This window comes from Siphateles boraxobius, unplaced genomic scaffold (assembly GCF_051911475.1).
Source record: "Siphateles boraxobius isolate OS27281-9 unplaced genomic scaffold, OSU_SipBor_1 99, whole genome shotgun sequence".
NCBI lineage: Eukaryota > Metazoa > Chordata > Actinopteri > Cypriniformes > Leuciscidae > Siphateles > Siphateles boraxobius.
In genome coordinates, this window is record NW_027509229.1 from 3,205,683 (window position 1) to 3,218,466 (window position 12,784).

Below are 12,784 nucleotides of genomic sequence, written 5' to 3' on the forward strand. Positions count from 1 at the left end.
AACACTTCCCATTGTTTCTTCTTCTTCTTTTGGACCTTGAGATGTCTGATGTGTCCCTGGTAGCTTAGTCTAACAGCAGCATAACCCATAAGTGACTCCTGTTTACCTATGTCTCCTAGCTAAACCTAAATAGGTAAAACACTCCTTTCTTCCTCTTCTTTTCTGGTTTCATCCTATTGTTTTATTTTGGTTTTTCTCTATCTGTTACTCTCGTAGCACAACATGTGAGAAGAACCATCAGCATTTTTGAGTAATAGGTTATGACATGTAAGAGCCCAGTCATCAGTCGATGCTGCTTAAAGCAGTCAACTAAGATACTCAAAACTTTTTTTTTGTTGTTGTGTGTGCTCACCAACACTTAATTGTAGCCGCTCCACATAGCCATTCTCCCACACAGATAGCTCACCACCTCTGTAGAAACTTGCATTTGCCTTTGCCATTTCTCTCTCGTGTTCCCACAAGTGTGCCAGTAGGCCTCAGACACCCGGCCCTGCCACCAGGACCACCTGAAGACCCGGCAGAGCAGTGTCATGGACATCCTTCAGCCTGAAGCAGGCAACGACCTGCCACGGCAGAGGAAGGAACAGTTAGGCAACAACAAAAGCAGACGTCTGACACCCAGCCTGAGCCACCAAGAGCTGACCAGCATTATCTTCTCCTTGGCCATGCTCCCGCAGGCCTCAAACAGGAGGTAAATGAACTAACGCTGCCAGCCACAGGACTCCACAGAGAACGAACCCTGCTTAACGGGAGAAGGCACAGGGCAGATGCAGAGACCCTGACAGCGTGGAGCAACTGAAAGAGATCACCAGTTTTCAAGCGGCTCTGACAGCTGCTGAGCACCTGCCAACAGACGAGAGAGGAACTGGTTGAACTCAAAGAGAGAGACGCTGAAGCCATCGGCTTGCAGCCAGAGCTGAAGTCCCAACACTGACTCAGCGATGCTGCAACATTATAGTCCAGCTCGATGTGGTCCAAATAGAACTGAAACAGTCCAACCAACTGCAAATGGACCCCACGAGAAAGATGTACCCTGCTGAACTTCGCATCAGCAGCGTAGGCTTCCCCAGCCCTGCACAAAAGGGGGGGGGGGACAAACCCCTCTGCTTAACATGTCATCAGACAATTTCCTTAAAGCTTCTGCAGCCGTGGAAGGAAAAGGATTGATTCAGAAGAATCTTGAAACGACGCGTGTAGTGACACTCAAAGACCTCAACCGAACGGCCAGACATATCCCTGCATTTACACCAGAGCTTGCTAGACTATCTGACCTTGATCACATCCAGCCCAGAGTTGCGACGCTTTCTGGCTCGGCAGCCAGAAAACATCCAGTCTAACTACCAGCAGCTGGAACAAGCCATCACAACAGGATTCTCAGACTTAAGAGTCTGAATGTAGACTGGGCGCGGTCCCAGACACCAACCTGGGTAACCCTGAAAGTCCCTGTGCTACTACCACAGACATCAAGCGAGCTACCTCGGAGCGTGCAACAAACCTGTGATGGAGGAAGACACCAGCTTCAAGAACCTTTTGACTCTGAACTTCAAAACCAAGAAGACACACGGCATGACCACAATGCACGACTCTGCTACAAAGTTCCTAGTCAGCATAGGACATAAAACTTTTAAAGTAGATGAAAATGTGTGCTCAAAAGGAAGCAAGAGTTTGCATTAGTAAAATTTGAATTTTACTGATTTAAAGAAAATCTTGAATGTAGGTGTAAGCCTCACGTGCCAACAGACTATGCACTGCTTTTTGAAACATACAGACATTGTGCCACCCGCTGGTTGAAATATACACTGCTGCACATTAGTTTCCATGACAATGACTTGTTACAGGAAATACAAACTCCAAATAGGGCATTCGTCACCCTAATGCCAGATAGTAAACAAACCACCTAAGCTGGGAAAACTAGCATGACCTAGAGCCCCTTCGTAACTACTGTTATCCTAAAAGTGCTTATTTGATCATTCTGATCCAAACGGGACATGATATGCGATACACATTTTGATCACGAGCTGCTGGCTTGTCTAAATGCAGATAAAACGATAGCTGGAATTGACATCTCTACTTAAAATAATAATAATAAAAAAATAATAAAAAAGGGGTCTTAACTGGTATCGGTAATTTCAGCATTAAAGCGTAAGTCTGTTTGACAAAGGAATCTCATCTCAGCGGCATGCAAACTGTACCGGTATTTATTAGTCTGCTTTGGTTGAAGGAATCCAAATTGCAGTATTGCTTAATCTGTTTCTGACGAAGGAATCTCAGTACAGTGTTATATACACGTAGACTTGGGTGATGCTCCCCTTTCTACAAAGTAAAGACCTTACAAATTATTGTTAGGTTGATGTAAATTCACCTAAATTTTGGCTGCATCTACAAGCAGAGAGCTACCTAGCGATCAAACTGTTCACTCGCTGAAAAGTCAGTATTTATGCACGAGATGGACGTAACTATATAGGCTTAGACAAGCTTTGACTTACAGCAAATCTATTTCCTTACTCTGTAAACAAATAGAATAAGTTGCGTACAGTAAAGAGAAGAGTTCCATGAGTAAAATTTGCAAATGCCAAACCACATTTGCATTTTACTGAATGTAACATCAAGTTCTTGAAAGACTTAAAGTATAGGCGCCCCCTTTTAACCCGTTTAAACATGCATAACTCATTTAAAATGTGCAGTCATTCTTCATGGACTGTTGAATTGTTCTGACATGCACTGGTTCCCATGACAACGACTTGTCACAGGAAGTGCTAACTCGTGACGTCATCTTGTAAACAAACCAGCCTAGGTGGCTAAGCTAACTTAAAGCTAACTTAACCTAGCGTCCATCCAGCTTAGGCTAAGCTAAGCTAACCTAGCATCCATCCAGCTTAGGCTAAGCTACATAATAACTTCTACAGTTAGCGGTTAGCATCATTTACTTGAAGCCTTAATTACAGCTTTTATGTATACAGCGCAAAGTATTCTAAAATACTTTCTTTAACCCCATTTAGGGTTTCTAATTTTTCTCTTTCCTTACTTTCAATTCTTCTCAGCTGAATTTCACCTTCACTAGTTTAGGCATAGTCCTTGCTGAGCGCTGTAGGCTAAATTTGCAGATGCCCTGTCAATTAAACCCAAGTTTAATTACATGCAAGCTGTGTAGCTAGAGAAGAATTCTTATTTTTATGAGAATTTTCATCAGCATGTTGACTAAACCTTTGGAGGGACACACACGGTGTGGTCTTAAACACGCAACAGCTGTGACCCACTATGGAGTGTTGGTCCAGGCAAATCTAAAGGGTAGTCACTAGTGCTATTGATTATTCTCAATTTCAGATCATTCCCGCTGTTTTGATCACTTACTTAAGTCCTTTTTATTTTTATTTTACTTCGATAATAATAGCAGTCAGCTATTCACTTGTCTATTCTGTCATGTATATGATTTATTTCCATTTCTTCTCTTGTTCAAATGTGATTCCATTTCCCATAGGGCCCAGAAAGGAACCAGAGACACCTTTATTTGTGATTTTGTTTATTTTCAACAAGTGCACTAATTTTTATGACCCTGCAACACAAGTAACTTCAACGATTACTAGGGCATAACTATAGTCCTGAGGAATGATAATAAGCATAATTTGAATAGGAAAGCTGTACTTTTTCCTCCTATTCTTCACTTCGTCAAGCCGTAGTGAACCACCAGTTAAGTCCAGAGAAATATTTTAGTCATAAGAACCATCTTAAGTCATTTATTTCATCTCGGCTATGCCCTTTCCAGGAAATACTCTCGGAACCACACAAGTCTTAGCCTCCTAACATCCACAGCTAAGATGATAAGGATACAATACACACTTCACTAGCTAGCTACACATGAAATACCTAGCTTTATGCTACATATCTAGCGAACCCATTAAACCGTGGCTCTGAACTTTCTAGGGTCATGCCTTAGTCTCTCACCACAGGTGTGCCAAAATGTTGCAGATCCTCTGCTTAACCTGACCTTAACCAGTTAGGAGAACAAAAGACTGACAAGCCATCGCGAGGAACACTGTTCCACCCATGGCTGCTGACATCCGACAGCACCGGAGCCAACGGAACTGCACCATGAGAGAAGAGGACAAACGACCCATGACCCAAGCCAGAGTTACAGCCACACCGGGGTGATCAAGATTCTCATCTCCTTACCCCACCTTATGGGTATAAAACAGAAGGTAAACAACCTCACATAATAGACCACAGCGTCCCACAAGGAGCAGACCTGTGCCCAAAGCCTTACAGACCAGCTAGACACTGAGGTTCGAACCAGATTCAATGCAGCTGGACTGAGCATGCCCAGGACCAGCACAGAACTGTCACCATGGCAACAACCCAGGTACCAGCCAAGCCCCTTGGAGAAGCCATGGAGGACAGCACCCTCAACCTGCAAACACCACAGGAAGACCAACGGCTGTCAACGACAGCATCCTCTTCCATACCCTTCACACAGGTGTCAATCTGAGGCTCCGCAAGGACAGCTGGACGCACCTGCCTCAGAGTTACTGGAGCCGCTGACACACGCAAAACAGCTCCCTGCACAGGACTCACCCGAGGAGTCCTGTAAGGTACAAGCTTCCGACTCCTTGCCCACCCCAGCTTAGGCAAGCTTGCATCGGCACCACCATAAGGACAGAACAACACTTCAATCTTTCAGACCTCTCGTGACTGAGAGGCTAACAACCACCTTCTGACCTCCGGGCACCAGCACCAGGTCAGCTTGAAAACCTCTCTATGCTACATAGAGGCCTAACCACTTCATACAACCACAAGGAAACACCTGCCCCAAAACTAATGAACTTCAGAATGCCCCAACACCTGCTGCCTCAACACCTGCTGCAGAGACCTGGACTTGGCTACTGTCCACATCACCAGCCGTGGAACGACCACCGCTCCAGAAGACACGAGCAACCAGAGCCTTCCAGCCTTCTATGACAAGTGTGTGTCTGATCTCTCTGCACTTCCAACTTCGCTCGTGGTTGTCCTTGAGGAGGGACAACAACGATCGAAAGGGGGGATCTGTAGGGTATGGACCAATCAGACACATAGTAATTATTCATTATATACAAAGGTTTATGAAACTCCTCACACAGCCCAAATGAACAAACACAAGGGCAGAAACAGTGTCGGGTTACAGGGCATGATAAGGAGATTTTACGACCTCCGAGGAATGTGGCCACATACTCAAGAGAGAGACTATGAAACAGAAACCCTCTTTAAAACAGACTTTGCTACATTAATCATAGACTAACTGATCTATAAATGAACATGCATAAAACTTTGAAAGAAACAGTGTAAATGGTTTACTGTCTCGTGTACTATTAGATATATATTATGGTATGTATCCAGGTATACAACCAACTAACGATCAATGTAACCTCACCTGTATCATGCCTCCTAACTAATTAATCCTCATTTAATGACTCACACTTCAATGTACATCACCTTCTTCTAGAATGCGGTGTGGATGTGTTATAGCTATTTTAGCATTAATGAAGGTATAATCATATTATGGGGCAAAGATCCGTAAATCAACTAAGAGCCACTTTCCCTCTCAGACATGTCCCCTTTCTGATTGGTCGAGTTCAACCCTTAGGGGAGGATCTTCTCCAGGCCTTATTAGAGACAGTCCACATGTGACCTCCCTCTCTTAGTTCTTTCATCCAGCCGCAACACTGTTCTGGTGATACTGGGGAGCCCCCTCCCCCTCCACGGGGGCCCCAGGGCCCAGCAGGCCTCGATTCCAACCAGATATGGGCTCAGGCAGGAGAGAGATGACTCTCTCACAAAGAACCAAGGACAATCTCAAGAGTTTTGGAACAAAGACTCCAACCAACAACGACTCCAATCACCCATCCTTCCGAGTTCCTCACTTCTCCTGGGTGCTCGGCGTGGCCTCAACAGAGTCCCAGGCCTTGACCAAACCAGCCATGCGTTCCTGGAGAAAGAGAACGCTCAACCAACTTCCACTTGACACTGCCGGAACCATCAACGACTTCAATTTTCAACAACTTCAAGAATTGTTCCCATTACAAATGCAAGTATTCAATTCAATGAAATGTGAAAATGAAATTCTGATGGTTCTTCTCATAGACCCTCTTCCGGTTTCCAATTTCATCCTATCACTAACCTATTTATGTATTCATGTGTGTATGTTGTTTAGTTTATTTATATTCATATAAATATCTATATTTAGTTAATAAAACTTGTACATAATATGTATTTGGTTCTGTTTTGTTTGCAATACAAGTCACTTTACGATCACGGTTTTTGCTACTGGCTCAAAGTACTGTACAGGCGAAGAAATAATTATTCTTCGGTGGCCATGGAAGATACCCTTTTCTTAGAATAAATTAATAATCAAAAGAGTTCGTTGGAAGAACTGATTAATTTATTGTAATATTAATTCAGCCACATCAAGTTAATCCAATTAACTGACCCAAATATTTATAATTAATAATAACAAGATATTATTGATTATTAATATTTCCAAAAAGCTGAGTTCCTTACACTGGTGTTCTACAGCGCGAGTGCAGCGGTGTTCGCGAGCTTTGAGCTCTCAACTGCTGTTTTAACAGCAACAAATTTCTAAATGTTTGTGTGTGTTGATGGCTGGTTAGAGGGCGGAAAAGTGAGTGCTTCACTGTTTCAGTTCTCTGTTCAGTGTTGCCGTGGTCATTCCCCTGTGTGCTCCGGCACTGGTGACGGTCCTATTTTCTGAAAGAGCAACACGGGTGCGTTTGCGTCTTTTTCAAGATGTCATTCCGCCCGTGCGTTTCTGGGTGCGGTCGTTCCCTTGCTCTCTCTGATGGTTACAACTGTTGTGTCACGTGTTTGGGCTTACAGCACGCTGAGACAGCTTTTGTGGACAGCTCATGTTTTCACTGTGGGAACATGACTGTCGCAGTGTTGAGGGCGAGACTCGCCTTCGTTCGCGGAGAGCGAGTCCCCATTACCATGCCCCACCCTCAGGTGCTGTGTGGGATGGGTGACCGGAGGATAGTGTTGGATGTCCCGCCCGGTAACCATTCCCTGTGGGCTCCTCACTCCTCCCTTCCACTGCAACCACTGGAGCCTCCTGTGTTGTCTGCTGGTCCATCTGTAATGGGTGGGCCAGCGGTTTCACTCGGGGCTCCCTTGGAGGACAGGACGCCGATTGCAGCATCGGAGGGTGAGCTGACTTCTAGAGATGATGACTCGGCTGCATTGTCTCCCTCCTTGAGTTCAATGTTGCCTGAGCCGGATCCAGAATTATCAGCTATGCTGAAACGGGCAACCGAGGCTGCCCGGCTCGAGTGGAACCTCCACCGTGTCCCGTTCAGTCTCGGTTGGAATCTTGAGTTTGGTATCTTGGGGCGGGCCGCGCTGGTTCTCAGCTCGCCGCCCCAGTGCCTTTCTTTCACGAAATGCATGGAGAGCTTATCAGGTGGTGAACAGCATCTTTCTCTGCCAGAAACTGCCTGAATAGCTTTTCCCCCTCATTACCCTTGATGGAGGAACGGTGAAGGGTTGCGAGGTGTCCCTCCATTGGAGCGGTCTGTCGACACAGGTGCACCTGTGTCCGGCGGCTGCTGCCTTTTGGGGGGATCCTCGTCTCCCCACTAAGGCCTGTGAGTTTTTGTCCGTTCCGACGGGCAGAGCTTACAAAGCCTGTGGGCAAGCCGCTTCCTCTTGCGTGCCATGGCATTGCTGCAGGCTAGGGCACCCATGGCATGCACGAAAAAACCAAAATCAAATGCCTGGCGGACCTGAAACCCCCATTCGGTGAAAAACGAGTGGCGAGAGTTGCAACCCTAATGGTTACCCGTAGGCTCTCTATAGAAGGGGACCGTGAGTTTAAAGACCTCCTCCCCCACCCCGACAGATGGGGAGGGGGTGCCCGGCCGGGGCTCGCCACCATTTTTTCCCCCCATGCCTCGGTTTGTGTTGGTTGGCCTCGAAAAACAAAAAACTCAAGTGTACAACTCTTAGCGGTGGATCACTTGGCTCATGAGTCGATGAAGAAGGCAGCCAGCTGCGAGAACTAATGTGGATTTCAGGACACATTGATCATCGACACTTCGAACGCACTTTGTGGCCCCGGGTTCCTCTTGGGGCTACGTCTATCTGAGGGTCGCTTAGCTATCGATCGGGGCCTCCGCACCCCGCGGCTGGAGCGTCGTAGGCCCCCCGAGGGCCTCCGTCCACCTGAACGCAGACCGTCCCCTCGTCCCGTTCCGTCTCCTCTCTCTACTTTCGGGAGAGGCTCCCGTCTTCCCCCTCACCCGGGGGGGGGGAGGGTGCCGCCTCGTCGCTCCGAGGTCCTGGGCGTCCTCCTCCGCGGCTGCCGGTGCTTCAAAACCACCGCTGCCCGCGCGAGGGGGGGGGGGGGGGGGGCGCTCGCTCAGTTCGGCGGATCGCAAGCGGGCGTGGGACACCCCTAGGTCGCCGGCCAGTCCCCCCCCTCACCTTCGACTTTAATTTGAAAATTTAAGATATCTGAATTTAAGTATTTTACTAAGCGGCAGCCTAAGGAGACGAGGTCTGTTGCGATGCTTGTGGGGGGATTGTAGGGATCTACGGTTCCATTTCGACAAAGCTCACTGGCCTGAAAGCTGTCAGCGGACTGATGGGGTGACCTGGTAACTGGGCCTTGGCTTGGGGCTGCAGAGCCTTGTTGGATCCGTATCTCTTCTCTTATCCATCTGCTTACCTCCGGTTGTCACTCAAGTAGGGCAATGTATTGGATACAGGGGTGGTCGGTGTAGTGAGGATGACATTACATTGTACCACCACAGACGGATCGATGGGTTGCCAGAATTTGAACTTGAAGTAACTATGACTCTGCTAAACGCTTGAATATGACGCCCCGGTACACCCCAGGGGGAGGTTATCCCCCCCCTAAAAACTATGAGAATGTCCAACAATAGTAACTTCATACTGGCTGGTACGTCGCCCAGGATAAAAAGGTACCCTGCAGGAGCCTCGGGATTGGGTTCCTGTGGCATGGCTAGATCCCCTTGTGGTCCCAGAGACCGGGATCGTAGCGGCGGCATTGGCTCACCCGGTAACGAGAACCATGGATCAGAGGTAAGGATACGAGAATGTTCGGTCGTGCTGACTCGCCTCCGCAGGGGGTGGGTTGGAGACCGTACGCTGGACTGGAATAATGCAGAATACCTCGGAATGACGAGTCCTGTCAGAGAAGCCTTGGGAGCAGTGCAAACTGTCGCTTCCTCGATGGATAACCCTGCCCTGGTTATACCATCTTCAAATGGGACACAGGAGGAAGGCACCGGGATGGTGATACAGTTGCCATTGCGGGACTTTACCTGTGCCTTATGTGGCATGTCGGCTAGCGCCCTGTTGTGGATAAGAAGACACTTCTCAATCCAACATGGAAAGGCGCTAGTTAGATACAGTTGTAGAATATGTGGAAAAACCTCGGTTTCGGCGCATCCCATAGCTTGTCACATCCCTAAATGCCGAGGAAAGAAGGTGCGAGGGGTGTGTGGCCACGTTTGCAACGGAACGAGCGCGGAGTACACACGAGCTACACGTCCACCCAGACATTCGAAATAAGAAAAGGATCAGAATGAAGCGAAGGCGAGGAAGTTCTGCCTTCCGGCAGGCTGAGGTGGAGACAAAGACTCAGACATCCTTGGTAATTAGCGGGGAATCCTCAACTGAGGATTGCCCCGCCAAAAGGCTTAGATCCCGAACTGCAAGGGATAGCGAGGACCCGTTGGAGCCTTTGGCGAGTATGTCGGTCCCTCCCATTCAACCCAACTTGCCAGAGGGAGACCTTGTGTTGCTCCTCAGAGAGGTGGCCTGCAAAATGGTGAGCGAGGGGGAGGGCGATGACACAGGTGTTACGTGCTTAAGGCATGGCTGGAAGGCTGCGAGCAGATACCCGAACTGGTTGAGGCGGCAACGCAACGGATACTCCAAGGATGCATCCATGGAGGGGAGAGTGGTCCAAGGAGAAGGGTTGTAACACAATCCAAGAAAGCCCGGCCCCGGTACTGGAGGTGGCGCCAAAAGAAACCTCTCGCCCGAAAGGGCGCATATCACACCAGACAGTACAAATTTAAGCATGACCCAGCCTGCCTTGCAGCGGAAATACTTGATGGGAGGACACAAGGAAAGTGCCCAATATGAAGTCGTTTACAATACCTTCCAGGCTAAATGGGGGAGTCCTCCCTCCTTTCACGGGTTGGGTCAATTCGGGGGGTGAGGTGAGTGCTGACAACACTCATCTCATGGGGCCACTCTCCCAAGGCGAGATCCAAGCTAGCCTCCAGCAGGCATCGAACGACTCCGCACCGGGCCCAGACGAGATTGGGAAATGGGATATTCTCAATTGGGACCCCAGGTGTGAGACTCTCACACGTCTGTTTAACAGGTGGTTCACAGGAGTCGTACCTACACGCCTGAAGAAAAGTCGAACAGTGCTAATTCCGAAGACATCTGACCCAGGAGCGGTGATGGAGGTTTGGTAACTGGAGACTGATCACCATCGGGTCAATGATCTTGAGACTCTTCACTAGGGTGATAACAAAGAGAATGTCGGAAACGTGTCCCATCTATCCTAGACAGAGGGGGTTTCGTCCCACCCCCGGGTTCGCAGAGAACATTGAGGTGCTGCAAGGGCCTCATCGGGCACAGCAAAGAAGAGCGCAGTCCTCTTGCAGTGGCATTCATCGACTTTGCACAGGCGTTCGACTCCGTTTCCCATGAGCACATCCTGTCAGCTTTCGGGCAAATTAACGTGGACCCTCACGTGGTAGGTCTGATCCAGCAGATCTACAAGAACAGCACGACAAGTGTCGAGGTCAGGGGTAGGAATACTCCTGACATTGAAGTGAGGGTTGGTGTCAAGCAGGGGGAACCGTTGTCTCCCCCAAGGCCTTGAACGCTATGGCAATGGGTACATCGTGGAAGAGGGTCATTCAGTAGTGTGTTTTGCTTTTGCTGATGACCTGGTACTGGTGGGAGGATCCTAGAGGGATATGGCTCATAGCCTGAGTCTGTTGGATTCATTTTGTCAGAGCACAGGCCTCAAAGCACAACCTTCGAAGTGCAAGAGCTTCTACGTGAAGCCATGCAGCGGCTCCTTCTAGGTCAATGACTGCGCCCCATGGGTTCTGGGGGGCAGGGCACTGCTCCAAACCACCATCGCAAGTACTTGGGAATCAGAGTCAACCCTTGGGCGGGGGTTGTTGAGCCTGACGTGGTGGGAGCTCTTGACAAATGGATTAAGAACATCGGGGAATCACTCCTTAAACCCTCACAAAGGGTGGTAGTCCTCCCAGTTTGCGTTGCTAAGGTTATTCTACCAGGCCGACTTCAGTGAGGTCGGCCACGATGTACTCCGAGCCGCGGACGGGAAGATCAGGTGAGCGGTTAAGAAGTGGCTGTATCTTGCGCCGTCCACCTGTGATGGGCTGTTATACGCAAAGAACCGGGATGGTGGCCTGGGGATTTGCAAGCTCGCTCGACACATCCCATCCATTCAAGCAAGGAGGCTGTATCGCCTGGATCCAGTTATATCCAGTTGACGCGGACTTCCCACATGCAATCAAAGTTCAAAAGGGCGTGGATGAGGGCCGGTGGCACGGAGGACAACCTCCCACTAATCACTGACGAGGATTCGAACGATAGAGGAGACGCCACCGACCTGTTGACCCACAAGTGCGTTTCTCCATGTGACTGGAGACATGATGAATTCCTGAGATGGATTGGGCTTCCAATCCAGGGTGTGGGGATATCTGGCTTCAGGGGCTCGCCCGTGAGCAACGCGTGGCTGAGAAAAACGGTGTGGCTGTCTGAAAAACAGTACATAGCGGCTCTTCAGCTGTGTGCTGGAGTGTACCCCACTCGGGAGTTTTGTGTAGAGGAAGAAGCAAGTCGGAGGCAGCTTGCAGGAAACGCTCCTACAGGTTGGAATCATGCTCGCACATACTTGGGCAATGCCCGGCCGTGAGCGTGGCCAGCATTGCTAGGCACCACAAGTTGTGCCGTCTCCTCAGGGCTGAGGCTGAGTCTCTCAGGTGGGAGGCACGCTGGGAATGGGAGTTCAGGGCCCGTTATGGGGTTGTGAGACGACTTGGTGCTTATCCGGGATAGACTCGCCTTGGTCATTGACGTGCCAGTCCGCTTTGAGTTTGCTCCTGACACCCTGGCGGTGGCAGAACGCGAGAAGTCGGACTATTGCGAGCCCTATAAGAATCTGATTGCATCGAAATTGGGCGTGAAGCAGGTCCAGGTCTTCGGGTTCCCCTTGGGTGCGAGGGGCCTGTGGTTTGATGGCAACGATAAGGTGATTGAAGCCACCGGCATGGGGAGGAGGAGGTTGAAATCCTTTGCGAAGCTGATGAGTCGAAGATGCCTAGATGATGTGTACAGGCCGATGCTGGGCAGTGCACGGACCTGGTCCTGTGAAGGGCTAACAGTGTCTGCACTGCCTGGGCCAGTTTTGCCACATGGTAGTGTACAGAATAATGGGGTGCCTTGGGACATGTTGGGCTTGGGCAGGGTCTTGTAGGGCTGATGGCTGGGGGTTGCAGCCTCATCTGTTGGACATCTGAGGCCTGGCTCGGGTCCCATGGACCAAGTAGAAGAAAGAAAGCTCCTTATTGTCTGGCCCACCTTGATGGGTGTCAATCGGGCTAGGTGTCGCGTGGTCCTGATCCCATGAAGAGATTACAGGAGCAATAATCAGCAATATATTCTCCAATTAATCTCTCTCCCTCTGTTTCTGTTGCAGGTGCAGTGGTAGCAGTGG

The 12,784-nt window shown here is 49.2% G+C and overlaps 1 non-coding gene and 1 pseudogene across 1 annotated transcript; both read left to right on the forward strand.

Annotated features, from left to right (window-relative positions):
- LOC143733388 (uncharacterized) overlaps positions 1–12,544 on the forward strand; it is a 29,688-nt pseudogene extending 17,144 nt beyond the window's left edge.
- On the forward strand, positions 7,981–8,134 carry LOC143734821 (5.8S ribosomal RNA). The gene has a single exon (XR_013202699.1). It is a non-coding gene; the product is annotated as a 5.8S ribosomal RNA (ribosomal RNA).
- Positions 12,545–12,784: the final 240 nt, after the last annotated feature.